Source organism: Limulus polyphemus, unplaced genomic scaffold (genome assembly GCF_000517525.1).
Source record: "Limulus polyphemus unplaced genomic scaffold, Limulus_polyphemus-2.1.2 Scaffold896, whole genome shotgun sequence".
NCBI classification, from domain to species: Eukaryota; Metazoa; Arthropoda; class Merostomata; order Xiphosura; family Limulidae; genus Limulus; species Limulus polyphemus.
Window position 1 is genome coordinate 309,792 of NW_013666506.1, and position 14,938 is coordinate 324,729.

The window sequence follows — 14,938 nt, forward strand, 5'->3', positions numbered from 1 at the left end:
GACTTCTAACGGGACTGAATATGTCTGCATTAGGGTTTTCTTGCAACTGCTGTTGTCTCTCTTCTTGTTTCTTTTGCTGTTCTTGTATTGCTGCCATTAAATCTGCTAAACTGTAGTTTGATTTGCCGCTTCTCGTTTCCATTTTTTTTCGTTCCATTTCTGACACCAATTTGTTACGTCTCCGTTTGTTAATTAACTTCGTTCCGACGAAACTTTAGCGACACAAATCCTTACTTAATAAAACTGGTTTATTCTTCCTTAATATAACTTCACGATACACTTGATTTCAACAATCACGCTAAAACAAACGCTATAACGAACGTTAACTTCAACGATACTTTCGCACTGCAACTCAATTACTCACTACCTACACACACATTATTCCGTCACGTTGTCACCCTCTTATATGTATACCAGACTACCCTATATCTAGTAATCTCCCGACAATTCCCCAAGGTTTAAGAGAAGAGTCACGTGAACTCGCTGACGCAACAATACTAGCAAAGAGGCGCTCGATCACACTCGAGCTTCCCTGAAAAATCGAGAAACTCAGTCGCGTATGGTCCCAGTGTCACGTGACTTCCGCTGTCGTAACAATATAGTATATTAAAGAAGGCCCCCAGTGGTTCAGCGGTATGTCTGCAGGCTTACGACACTAAAAATCGGGTTTCGATACTCGTGGTGCCCATAGCACAGATAGTCCATTGCGTAGCTTTGTGCTAAATAACAATCAAACCAATATATTATAGAAATAGTTTAATAAATATTACACTGAATTTTGGAAATGCTTCAACCCAAAAATACAGAACAAACAAAATAATTTTAAACTTACGATATTGTTTTGTGCTATATAAAACATTCCACGACATTCCAGTTGACAGAGAAAATCACGAACGAAAAGTAAAGCTTCCAGTGAACAAAAATGTGAATTTCCGGAATATCTTTCGTACAGCCTCCCAGAAAACGTAATAACAAATTTTATTAGCCCATTCAAACTGAAACCTCATCATTCAAGAAGTTTCTGGCATGAGATCACATGACGAGCATTAATTGATTTAGGTTTAGCGCCTGTTTTTGTGGAGATTTTTCTCGCGTTAACTTGGACTACAAAAGTAATTTTTTTTTAGTTTGTTTGGAGAAATAATCCAAGAAAAACTGGAAAGAAGCGCTTGTTGAAAGTTAATAGGTTCGAATGGAATCTGCTCGCAAATCGTTATTTCGATCTCGCTGTTTCCATCTGTTACTTGGTAAGTCTAATGTTCAACTAATGACCAACTTATCAGTTCTAGCTGTCTGATTAAATTACTTGTGACATTAGTATACCCCAAAGTGTATATTTCCGTTTCGATTTCAAAGCCTTTAATATATAATTTCTTTCATTAATGCTCTGCTATATAATTTTTTTTATTGTTTCCTCGAGAAGCAACAAGTTTGTATACAGCCAAACCCGCTTTACAAATAACAATGACATTAATATTAACATTTCAGTTGTATAGCCTCAAAGAATTGTATTTTCTGTAATAACGTCTTGTTGCTCATTAAAGTGAGATTATTACAAGAGGAGAGACATCAATAATATTATTTCAAAATAGCAAATTAAAAAAGAAGGTTCTCCAACATTTTCTTAACTAACCTGATCATCCAAAAACAGACAGGATTTGAGACATATGTCGATAGGGAAGTAACACACATTTGCAACAATAACTCAACTGGAAATCTACACATTATATATAATAGAAATTAGAAACACTAGCATGAAATACCCGCGCCCCGTTTCTTTTTATTAACCTCATTCACTTGATAACATGCTGGTGACAACCTCATTAATACACGAAAACGACTCATTAAAAAAAAAAGGAATAACTATAACGTCAATATCAGTTCATTAAATAACTCTGCGGAAACCAGGACTGTTAGAAAAAAAAGAAGAGATATTCCATAGAGAGAGACAAAAAAACAAAGCAGACATGGAATTATTCATGAAATTATGATGTGCTATCTGTGTAATCATTTAAATGTAAATGTAAAGAATAGAAATATTAGCATCAGGCTAAAGAAACAACTTAAACAACATGTTTATGTCTCCGAACATCTAAAAAAAATATATATATTATGCCTGGGAAAAATTATTAAAGTTATGCGAACAAACTAAAAACGGCTGAAGCGTTACTAGTCAGAAGTTTGAATCATACACTAATTAGATGTTTGTTTGTTGTTGTTTTTTAAGTTAAGCACAAAGCTACACGATGGGCTATCTGTGCTCTGCTCAGTACGGGTATCGAAACCAGGTTTCTAACGTTGTAAGTTCGAAGACATTCCGCTGTACCACTGACGTATAAATTTTATGAAACCAGATGATAAGTCACAGTAGGATTAAAACGTCATTGTTTTTCACATTAAAACATGTTTATTTGCGATATAAAGTAATCCTTTGCCCATAGTTCAGCAAAAAAAAAAAAAAAGAACAGCAAACAAGATAAATAAACATCTGTGAATTTAGAAAACAAGGTTGGAGATACTGTAGACATTATTTACTCAAACTATAAATCCTTATTTTGACTCCACCAAATGTAATTGTGGGTAACAGCATGAAGCCAAAATAGAGTTATGTAGTTTGAGTAAATAATTTTCACAGTATCTCCAGCTTTGTTTTCTACTTTTTTTTACGATCCCTATTTGAAGGTTTTTAAATTTATGCTTTTTTTATTTATCTTGTACTAATGAGTTAGAAGCTTGTTGGAAAATAAGAAAAATTATATCCACTGTGGAAATAAATTTGTTTTCGTTAATAACTAGCTGACGGTACCCGTTAAAGAAGTAAAAATTGTATAAAATGTAATGTTAGATAATGTTCCTTTATTTTGTTATCAGAACCCTAATGGCCTCATTAGATACTGTTGCGTCAGCGAGGTCACGTGACTAGTGTCACGCCACTTCTCTCGAACCTTCGTGAATGCCCTAGCATTTACTAGATATAGGGTAGTCTGGTATATATATATAAGAGGGTGACAACGTGACGGAATAATGTGTGTGTAGGTAGTGAGTAATTGAGTTGCAGTGCGAAAGTATCGTTGAAGTTAACGTTCGTTATAGCGTTTGTTTTAGCGTGATTGTTGAAATCAAGTGTATCGTGAAGTTATATTCAGGAAGAATAAACCTGTTTTATTAGGTAAGAACTTGTGTCGCTAAAGTTTCGTTGGAACGAAGTTACGGAAAGTTAATTAACAAACGGAGACGTAACAGTATATAAGCCTGGCAGAGAAGCTAGCGATACATAGATAATTAAAGAAGCGAACAGTAGTGACGGTAATATAAAGTGTGTGTTTGTACTCGTAGAGAGAAAAATTATCGAGATTGTGAATCGCTGTGATTTATAGCGTGTATTATAAATATAGTTAACTTTAAAGTGACGAGAAATGTACTGATTGTGAAATTACTGTGTGCTAAAAGTTTGTATCGAGAAAGAATAAACTGGTTTAATCAAGAAATGACTTGTATCGCTGAAGTTCCTCAGAAAGAATTTCTACCAGAAATTAACAAACAACCAGATACGTAACAATATATTTAACAAACTTTTTGCCTGAGCTTCTTACAAATTAAAAACTCGAACATCCTGAACAAGCAAATAGGGCTACTGCCCAGGCGCCAAGGCAAATGAAACCTGGTTATGCCCGCAAAGCATCTCTAGGCTACATCTTCATTTAATGATAAAAACCACAGTTTTTGGCTTTTCTTTGCATATAGACGCTTGTTACATTAAGAACGACTGAAATAATAATTTGACTAATAATTAATATGTATTTGTTACTTTATAGATCTAATAGATATTTGTTGTTACTTTATTAACGTTTTTACGCTTATACTATAAGGTATAAACGGCTGCTGCTATGATTTTGTCTGATTTATGAGCTCGTTGCTGTCCTAATTTAGGATCTTCTTTTTAATAAATTCTTGAAATTGTTAAAAAAGAGAGAGAGAAAGGAGGCCCGGCGAGGATGTTTGCACCGGGGTCCGTGCTGGCTCTCGACGTTCCTGGTTGAGCATTACCAAAAAATGGAGCGTGATAACATTTTAGACAGAGTGATAAATGGGATAAGCCTTTTATAGTTAGTGATAACACTTGAAATATAATGATACCGCAATATAATTTAACTAGGGAACAAATTTCAAAAATTCTTGAATTTCATTAATGTAATTGTTTGTTTAATATTTTGGAATTTTGCGCCAAGCTACACGAGGGGGCTCTTTAAGCTAGCCGTCCCTAATTTAGTAGTGTAAGACTAGAGGGAAGGCAGCTAGTGACATCTGCAAACTGTTGGGCTAATCTTTACCAACAAATAGTGGGAATGACCATCACATAATAACGCCCCCATGGCTGAAAGAGTGAACATGTTCGGTGACGGGATTCAAACGCGCTACTCGTAGATTGCGCCGTATATACCAGGCCATGCCAGGTCAAATTAGAAGAAGCAAGTGATGAAAAAATTTGCTGTTTATTAGAACGACGCTAGTGGGATTTCACTGCCACTCTTATAGCTCACTCAAGAACCCTCGAATTCAATCCAGGCTTGCTTATTTTGACTCAGTGAATAGTGTTTAGGACTATGGATTGCATGTGTTATTCGTTCTATTTCCATTATCGCTAAAAAAACAAATTTAAATTGCTCCTCGCAGTTTGGGGCCGTGGGGTGATGGTCAAACCTTGCTATTCGGTCAGTTAAGGGTAGCCAAGAATTGGCTTTTGTTGCTGTTTATTGGTTGCTTTCTCTCTGAGTCTAGTCTACCAATTCAAAGTTAGGGATTACTATTGCAGAATAGGCCTTGAGTAGCTTTGAGTGTATATCCGAAAATAAACAATCAGTTTTGGCAAGCTAAACACTAGACATCTCCCGAACCATTAAATTTGACACTCTAATATAGTTTTAACGTTACCAGTGATGCTGATAATTAAATAATTACGTAAAGCATACTTTTTATACTTATGTATCGTAATTAATATCTAATTTTCAAAATTGGTGTTTCAAAGGGTCGAGTGAGCTGATATTTGTGATCGTATCAGAAAATGCTTTCCCCGTGTCGTTAGAACGGAAGGTGCAGGTAACTTCCACTCAACTTCAAGTCGACTTATGAAAGGATTGCCTTACCCTTACTGACAACCGCACTAAGTGTCCATGGCTCGCGTTTCGTTGCCGTAAAACTATCACTATTAATAGTTACGTGGTTGAATGATAATTAATATTAATTTAAAACTTTATTTTAGATATCGAAACACCGTGGAAAAATTGTGTTCTTTTAATAGAATTATTATATTAACGTGCAACTATTTTTTTTATAGCAAATCTGGTATCCTAAGATATATCTTATTCTTTCCCATTTACTTACAGAATTTTGTCAGGGTGAGCCTATGGATCATAATAATATCTCTATGACTAAAATATTTCATGCTTAGCAACCATGATAAAGATTGTTTGGTTAACTATTCCAAAACTTTACAAAACTGTATTGTAATTCTTTGCCATTAAGCACTATAGGACGTTGTCAGAAAACATCGGTGTTCTTAAAAAGTTTGTATTGTTACGTCTCTGGTCGTTTGTTAATTACCTGTAAAAATTCTTTCCGAAGAACTTCAGCGATACAAGTGCTTTCTTAAATAAAACTAGTTTATTCTTTCTCAATACAACTTTGCAATACACTTAATTTCTACAGTCACTTTAACTTAAACACACGCTATAAGTCACAATGATTTACACACTTTAATTACGGCTTGACTCGATTATCTGTCTATATCATCAATCTCTCTGTCTGCTATTCCAGTTCCGATTAATTATCTAGCTTTATCTGGCGCGCTTATATACAAGAAAAGAGGGCGTCTAGAACGCACTAGCCTCTTCAGGAACCTTCTAGATGCTCATTACGTGTTACCAGAGTCACGTGACTTCCGCTGTCGTAACACTGCCCCTTCCTTAGTATTGTTCATCCCGAATAATAGCCACTTAAATTGAACCAATAGATAATTTACAAACACAACATTTTAGATACTCAATATGTGTTACCAGAGTCACGTGACTTCCGATGTCGTAACAGTATGTTTGTTTTTAGCGCAAAACTACACAATTGGCTATCTGTGTTCTGGATTTCAGCGTCGTAAGTTCATAAACTTAGCTCTGTACTTTTGTTTTATCCTAAACTTGTTTGGAAATATGTACGAAATGTAATCTTAGTTTGCATAATGTATAACAATCAAATTATCCAATAAGATATCACTGTAATGTTATTACTTGTATATTTGCATTGTTCTAGATAACGAGGCTGCTTACAAACAAATGTGATAAGGTCCTAACGTCAGCTAGAAATAGGACTATAAAGGTGACATAATCAGTCCAGAAATCCGTTCTGTTGTAAAAGTTATTTAATTATCGTTTTTTATTTCCAGGAAAACGTTACGGCTCGACTCCTTTATATTGGAATATTAAACTATTTCCTGGAAAGTTTTAAAACTGACCAATGAAACATTAAAAATGTAACAGTGGAATAAAAGTATCTATATTTACATTACACTGTGCTGTTTTCTCCTTCGTAGTTAATATATTTTAAACACATTAAAGGTGCAATAAAGTATTTTAATGGTGAACTTTTAAGGCTTTACGTATGATGAAGTGGCACACAAATTTTATTATTTTTTCACTGAGAGAGTTTCGTCACCTTAAGATCAGATACAGAAATTTCACACAAAACAAGAAATGCATTAGAACGGTTGATATGAAAGAATTGAAGCTATTTGTTTGTTTAATTTCGCGCAAAGCTACACGAGGGCTACACACTAGTCATCCTAATTTATCCAACTCTTGGGCTACTATTTTACCAACGAATAGAGGGATTGACCGTTACATTATAACGCCCCCACGGCTGAAAGGTCCAGCATGTTTGGTGTAACGTGGATTCGAACCCGCGACCCTCAGATTGCGAGTCGAGCGCCCTAACCACCTGGCCATGACGAGCCGGAATTGAAGCTATATATTATGTACTATTGTCGGAACAAGAAGTTTGTATAGAAACTAGTTTCGATACTTTCACGTATCCTCTTCAGTCCAACTTTTTTTTTGTAGGAGAAACACATACAGTTTATTTTATAACTGTCGTTCCAAGTCCCTTGAGGGCATATGACGTCATTAAAGGGTTTAGTTTATAGTGACCTTATAAAATGTTGAAAGAAGTTTGGTAGTTTTCGAATTAACGAACTTTCTACAATTCTTCTTCTGGCATAGTTTTTAGTTTTATATATCATTTTGGCTGATTTCCAGTTAATTATATGATTAAGATTTCTCACGTGAAGAAAAATTTCTTGCTACGACAATAATGAATGTAAACTTTATTTTATTTCATATAACTCTACATAGTATCTATATACCATGATTCCCCTCCATAGTTATCAAAAACTTACCACAATCTGGTAACATTCTCTACCTAAATAAAACGAGGTTGCAAATCGCAAATAAACTTAATATTTAGGAAAATAAATTTAAATTCATGATTTGTACACTATTCACTATCACATTACATCATATTGAGTGTGTGGATGTTAAGTGAGACTGTAGCCTTTTGATTTTAGCTACAAGTGTTAGCACTTAACAACAAACTCAAGATTATAAAAATTAATAATAGTTTGTTTTTGCGATAAGTTTTACCCCCCAATAGCACAACGGTATGTCTGCGGACTTACAACGCTAGAAACCGACTTTTGATACCCTTGGCGGACAGAGCACAGATAGCCTTTTGTGTAGCTTTGTGCTTAATTACAAACAAACAAGAAATAAGTTTTGTACAAACTGTGATTTATTTTTCGCGACTTGTACGACTATTTGTATGTATCCTTACAAAATCCGAAAAGCAGCCAATCTAACTTGGTGAAATAGAAACAATTTACCTTAGTATTGAAGTAATAGAATTATGTTCATATATTCATGTGCTATTATTTAACTCGTCAGCTGCAGCTTATACAAAAGGATGTAAATGTCAATATAGTTATGAAACAGATAAAAGTTAATATGACCACAATAAAACACAAAAGTTTTATTGTTTTTTAACTACATACAGGGGGTTAATCGGACTTCAGAAGAAATGTTTGTATATGTTAACACCGAGATATGTAGTCGTAGATATGAGCTGTGACGCCTTCGGCGACATGTTTACAAGTATATATTTCGGACCATTCGACAGTGCTATACCGCCACAGCTAGACGTATAGATGGACAAAATTGTCACAGGATACAACACTTCGAAGAGTTAAACCCTCAATAATTTTCATAAAAGCAAACAATTCCCACAGGTGAGTGATTAGGAGAGCACAGGATCCGGAACGGCTCCCCACGCCAATTCAAAGTAGTGTACTTATCCTTAAAGAGAAGGTGATGATTACGAAAGCGAACCCTCCGACCCAAAAACCCATTACAGTGAAGCTGGACATATTCCTTGCTACCATTAACAAATAAAAAAACAGTGATTTGAAATTGACGAATGCTCCTCACAAGTGTCCAGTTACACCTCAAAATCATCGGCTTTTATATGTGAAAGATATCTGAAGAAACTATAACAACAATAATCCCATTGGACTACATACCAGTCTAATTCCCCAGAGTAGCTCCAATGGACTTTTATAGATTTGATTTGCTTAAACATAGTCTTTGAAGCAATCGTCCAGGTATAGTGAACTTTCTATGAAAAGCTGTCTTGTTCTGTGATCTAAAGATTGACCTCGGCGGCCTTCGCTTAAGCTTGTTACAATGAAAATTGCAGTCTTAAGCAACAGTATCACACAACAGCCATCAGGGTAATCATGATGAACGATAGTGGAAGCAGTTTCAAGAGTAGAAGAGGTTGGAAAATGTTTCTTACAAGCTGAGGTACCCGTCCTTTGTCCAGGTTATGAACTTCAAAAAAATGTGGGGGCGGATGCTAGGAGAAATAACACAAAAATACAAACTTTCAAACAATTACAGATTAAGGATTACAGAAAACGAACCCAGAAACAACTTTAGCTTTTCTTTTAGCAAAGCGGTGGGGTGAACTCTATATTCTAGACTTGCGAATGTATAGATGGTTTGATGAATAGATAAATAGCAAGAGTTTTTCGTTCATTATAGTAACAGAAAATATTAATTAAAGAATATTTAAAATTGTTTGGTATTATCAGTTATTGTAGGATTATTAGATAACAGAATATTTGAGCTTTTTAGTTTTTCCAGAAGAAAAGCCATTGACGTATACATATTATTTGTATTTATCTTATAATCCTAGTTTACATTCTGTCTACCTCTCTGACTTAGAGATGCTCAGAGTAGTAATTAAAAGTGAGATAGGGCCTGAAAAATGCACAAAATTAGAAGTTTCATAGAACAATGAATGATAACGTATGACAGGGTAATATTTTCAATACACTGAAGTCAACTTACGTAAACATGTTTATTTGTTCTATACTGACAATCTACATCAACGCTGCTATTTGATTATGTATAGATGACGTTGGTTAACACATTGAAAAACAAGTTATATTACAGAAAAATTGTAGGGTGGGTGAATGCAAACATTATGAAAATATAAAGGTTGTTGTCATGGTGATATACGAGATTCATTTTTCCGACTTGCTATGTAAAACAACAACAAAGAATACAAGAAGTTTGGCACGTGACAGGAACAATAACTAACCAATGTTATGTGTAAAGACCGTACTGCTGTTTTCACTACATGTTAAAATGGGGTAATATAATCGTTGTTCACACACACACATATACACAAAACAAGAAGAAAAAAAAACAGCGACATAGATTTACACATTTCTTTAATAATCGTGAAGTATTACTGAGAAGCGTTTAAACGTGTCGGGAAGAAAAAAATTGAAACAAGTAAATCAAAATATCATTTTTGATCAAACAGAAATTTTAATTTGTGTTGGTGAATCTTGTAGTCAGGACAACCGTTTTCATAGCTCGCGTATGCGCTTCATTTACGAGTTTCGAAAGAAAATTACGCGTAATTAAGTTATTCGTACTGCACTCAAGTATATCACTATCAGTCACAGATAAACAGGACTACGTACGTTGTCCTGTTAATATCAGTGAGAGTACCGAACTAATGCCCTCTTTATTCTTTATCAGCCAAGTTGTAATCTAATACTTGACTTTTGACTTAAACTGAACTTTGTTTTACAAGCATATGTGTGCTTACAAGTTATGAAACAAAAATGCTATTAGTGGGTTGGTTTGTATTAAGCACAAAACAACACGATAGGCTATCTGTGCTTTATCCATCACGGGTATCGAAACCCGGTTTCTAGCGTTGTAAGTCCGCAGACATACCGTTGTACCAAGGGAGGGAAATGCTGTAAGTACTGCTAAGAAGATAATAAGCTGATACCATTAAGAATTGTAGATTTCTCATATCAACGTTCTTAATTCTGACAAGCATGACCTTGTTATCTTTACCACTGTGAGTAATCAAAAATTCGGGGACTAACTATGCTAATACCAGAATTCTAATATTTTCTGCTCTTTAACATTTTATTTTCTAATTGTAATGGCAGATATTTTACTTAATATTTTATGTATTCCATATGATACTAGTGCTATTTTCAGGTGCACTGTTTTTCCCTATAAGAGTATTCGGGTAAGGTTTGCAGAATAACAGAAGGCTCTACAGGAAATGTTATGCAGAGTGAAGTTGTATTCTCTGACTTTGACTGAGTTGCGAAGAATGAAAGAGAAATGTATTACAATGTGAAACAATCTTCATTAAAAACATATAACAATCAAGTTGACGATTATGAAAAAGGACGACGACTTCACCGAAGATTGTGAGAGTTAAATCTCTCTAAGTTTCTGTGAAGAACTGTAACTCTTTAAGAACTGTTCCAGACTGAGAAACACATAGCATTATATACCCAGAATATTAATGCTGTTCTTTCCCAGGGCACGTGCACCACCCATTCAGTGTTAGTCCTTCCCAACAAAATATGGGGAGAGAGTATATCTTAAGGTATCACTTGACCTGCCAATGGGAAATACCACTGTCAACTTTTACAATATATGTTATACTTTGTTGAATTGTTTTTCACGAGAAGGTGCACGTAATACCATAAGGCACAGGTCAATGATCCATAACTAGATAACTAGAGCAAAAGGAACTTATCTATTTCCTTGATCAATGCTCTACAATTACAACTAAATATGCTGATATGTACGAAATGTTTGAAAAAATTCAACCAAACTTGTCGTTAAATAAGAAGATTGGAATATACTTATTATGCCTGCATATGACACACTAACTACCCACACGAAGATATTTTTTTTCATTTTGTAACAGTAAATATATATATTTATATATCAGTTTGTTAGCAGCATGGCTAATTATTATTTATTGGCAACGCATTTTTTTAAATTAAACATTATAGAACATTTATAAAACAGTTTAATATGAAAACACTAAATATCCTAAAATTTTCAATTAAAATACTTAGAAAAAATATTTGGGATAAAAATCACGTTAAACTGCAGTTTTTTAACATATCTTTAATTTGTTCATTATGGGTTTCAGTTCATGGTTGTGTAAGAAACAGCATGTCTACAACAAGTCACTTCTTAGGAGGCCATTCGTTCAATATTAGAACTCGTTAGCTGCTGTGGATAATGTGAAACAAATGTTATCCAAAATGCTATTTGAATACGATGATACAACCCAGATAACAAGACATGCTTGTTATCCAAAACGCTATTTGTATACGATGATACAAACCAGATAACAAGACATACTTGTTATCCAAAACACTATTTGTATACGATGATACAACCCAGATAACAAGACATGCTTGTTATCCAAAACGCTATTTGTATACGATGATACAAACCAGATAACAAGACATACTTGTTATCCAAAACACTATTTGTATACGATGATACAACCCAGATAACAAGACATGCTTGTTATCCAAAACGCTATTTGTATATGGTGATACTACCCAGATAGCAAGGCATACTTGTTATCCAAAACACTATTTGTATATAATGATACTACCCAGATAACAAGGCCTATCCTGACTTGTTAATCCTTATGAGGGGGAGTAGCTAGAAGAATTTGGGCAGAACGGTCCAGAACATAGGTCCGCGTCTCGAAAATTGAAGCCATTATCCAGTTCCTGATCTTTTGGTGATTATGACGTCACAGAAGATCGTAAAAGGGAGTTCCAATTCTTTCAAAATCCCAATTCAACTACTGGTAGTATCGAACTAGTGGTCCTCTAGAAAATTACTCGTGGCATACAAAGGACAGAACGAAAATGTTTTTTTTTACACACATTTGATTCAAAATACATAAAGGACAAATTAGGAAGAATGTGATAAAATATAACTCTGCATTATAACGTCATTTTTGTCAAAAACTTTAGGTCTGTTGGCTTCCAGTGCTTCACTAGTTTTCGGTTTTCAACTCGTAACTATATAGCCAAGGATGCAAGGGTCAGAAAGGTACTGTTCATTTTAGGCATACTCTTTTGCCCAAAAAATAATAGAATTGACCGTAGCATTATAACGCCCCTTGACTCAAAGGGCGAACATGCTCGGGGACGGGATTCGATCTCGCGACCCGTAAATCGGGAGTCGAGTACCCTAACCATCAGACCATTACAAGTCCTCGTGGTGGGAAGATCACAGACTGTTTGTTTATTTGTTTGGAATTAAGCACAAAGCTACACAATGGGCTATCTGTGTTTTGCCAACCACGGGTATCGAAACCCGGTTTTTAGCGTTCTAACTCCGCAGACATACTGCTGTGCCACTGGGGGGAAAGGTCACAGATAGCCTATCTTGTAGCTTTGCGCTTAACAACAAACAGAACAAGAATAAGAAAGCTTGTCCTAAATATTGAGTTTTTTTTTCAAGTTAACGACCTATTTTTTCTGCGTACAGAGACGGGATATGGTTCGGTTTATGAATTAACCTTTCTAAGATTATTTTTACTATTCGCACCTTTTATCGAAAAGGAAGAAGTAGCAGCAGCGATTACTTTTCATTATTGATATGTTCATCTGTTTAATCATTCATATGTTTATACATTTTTTTAATCACAAAAGAGTATTTCAAATAATGTTTTGGTAAAGGGACGGACGTGGACTAATGGTTAGCGACAATTCATGGTTTGTATACCGTTGTCGCAGAAACAATCGCTCCTCGCGTAGGTGAACTGTAAAAGACACGGTCAAATCGCACTATTCAGTCAGACAGGAGTTGGCGGTGGGTGACGTTGACTAGCTGCCTTCTTTTTTATTAATGGGCAGAGTTCGGCATATTGACAAGCGTACCGGACTGTGTCTCTGAGGTTCCGTGGTTCGTGCCCTATTATCACCCTCCAAAAGATATCGCGCTCCGCTCTTTGGAGCCATGGGTGCGTTATAAGAGTGATAGTCAAATCCCAATATTCCATTATAGTAGCCCAACAGTTGGCGGTGGGTAGTGTTGACTAGCTGCCTTCCTTTTCGTCTATCATTTCAAAATTAGGGACAGCCAACGAAGATAAACTTCGTGCAGCTTTGCACGAAAATCTGAAACAAACAAATGACACTTAACACAGGTAGAGGACAATGTCTAACACACACTGGTCAGTCAAGCGTAGAGTTTGAAGTTGTTTTAACTATTTTTTATTTAGAAGAATGTAAAGTAACGTTAACGATATATATATATATATATATATATATATAAATATAATTAATCTAAAACCTTCTATTGCTATTAAACAGCACAACGTGAGTTTTGGAATTTTTAAATTATATATTTTATATATGATAAATACAAAAGCAATGGTTAAAATAACTGTTGGGAGAAAAAAATTGGGTGGTCAACGTTTCGGCCAAACCCGTCTCGAAGAACGTCGTTTAACCAGAACGTTAACCACATAATTATTTCTTCTTAAAAATATTTTATTCATTCTTTTATGGCTTTCGGTTTTATCACACTGTAGTACATATGTTTGTTAATAATATTTCAGTCATGGTGTGATAATGTTGTTGGCCAAAGCAAGCTACTGATTATTAGTTAATGACAATAATTACGAAATTATTAGCTCAAACGTCGTTGCCTGTGGTGAATTTATTCAATATGATTAGTTGGTTATTTTAGAACAAAGCCACATTGGGCTATCTGCTGTGTCCACTGCGGGGAATCGAACCCCGGATTTTAGCGTTGTAATTCCGTAAACTTACTACCGTCCCACCGGGAGACATTTAATATGAAAGATGGCCTAAGAAATAAAATTATCAAAATAAGGCAGAGAATATGTTCATTCCTAAAACCTAAATAATTTATTGGTAAACTGAAAATTATATTATTAAATAAAAGTAGGGGGCGTTAAGTATTCTATAAAACCTCAAAAATACCCTCTTGTCTATATACCATTTACTATTGGTGTGGTTCACATACTACGTAATATTGAGGCATTGTGTGTTTTTCCCTATTACAACACTCATTATGTTGACCAAGAGTTATTGAAGTCTCTCATTCCTTATATCAAATTCGTAAAAAAATAAAACAAAACAACAACAACAAAAAACTGTGGCAATAATTAGAGGGATCAACTACAACACTGGTGGCATTTTTGCTTTGTATCTCGTATTTCATTAGGAGCCCTATAACCAATAAAGTCATGGACTCAAGAGCAATTTGGTGCATAAATTGTTTTACAGAATAAAATGTTTAAAAAGCTGATGAAGTCCATGTGGAGTGTAATTTTAGAATAAGTATATTAATTACCATCACACTTTAAAGAAAGAAATAGACATAGAATTGAAAGGTTAACCAGGATGTTCACATAGAAGACAATCACATCATTAAGGTAGAAACCAAGTTTTCTATTCTTTGCAATTTGAAGGTGCCCGGCATGGCCAGGTGGATAAGGCGCT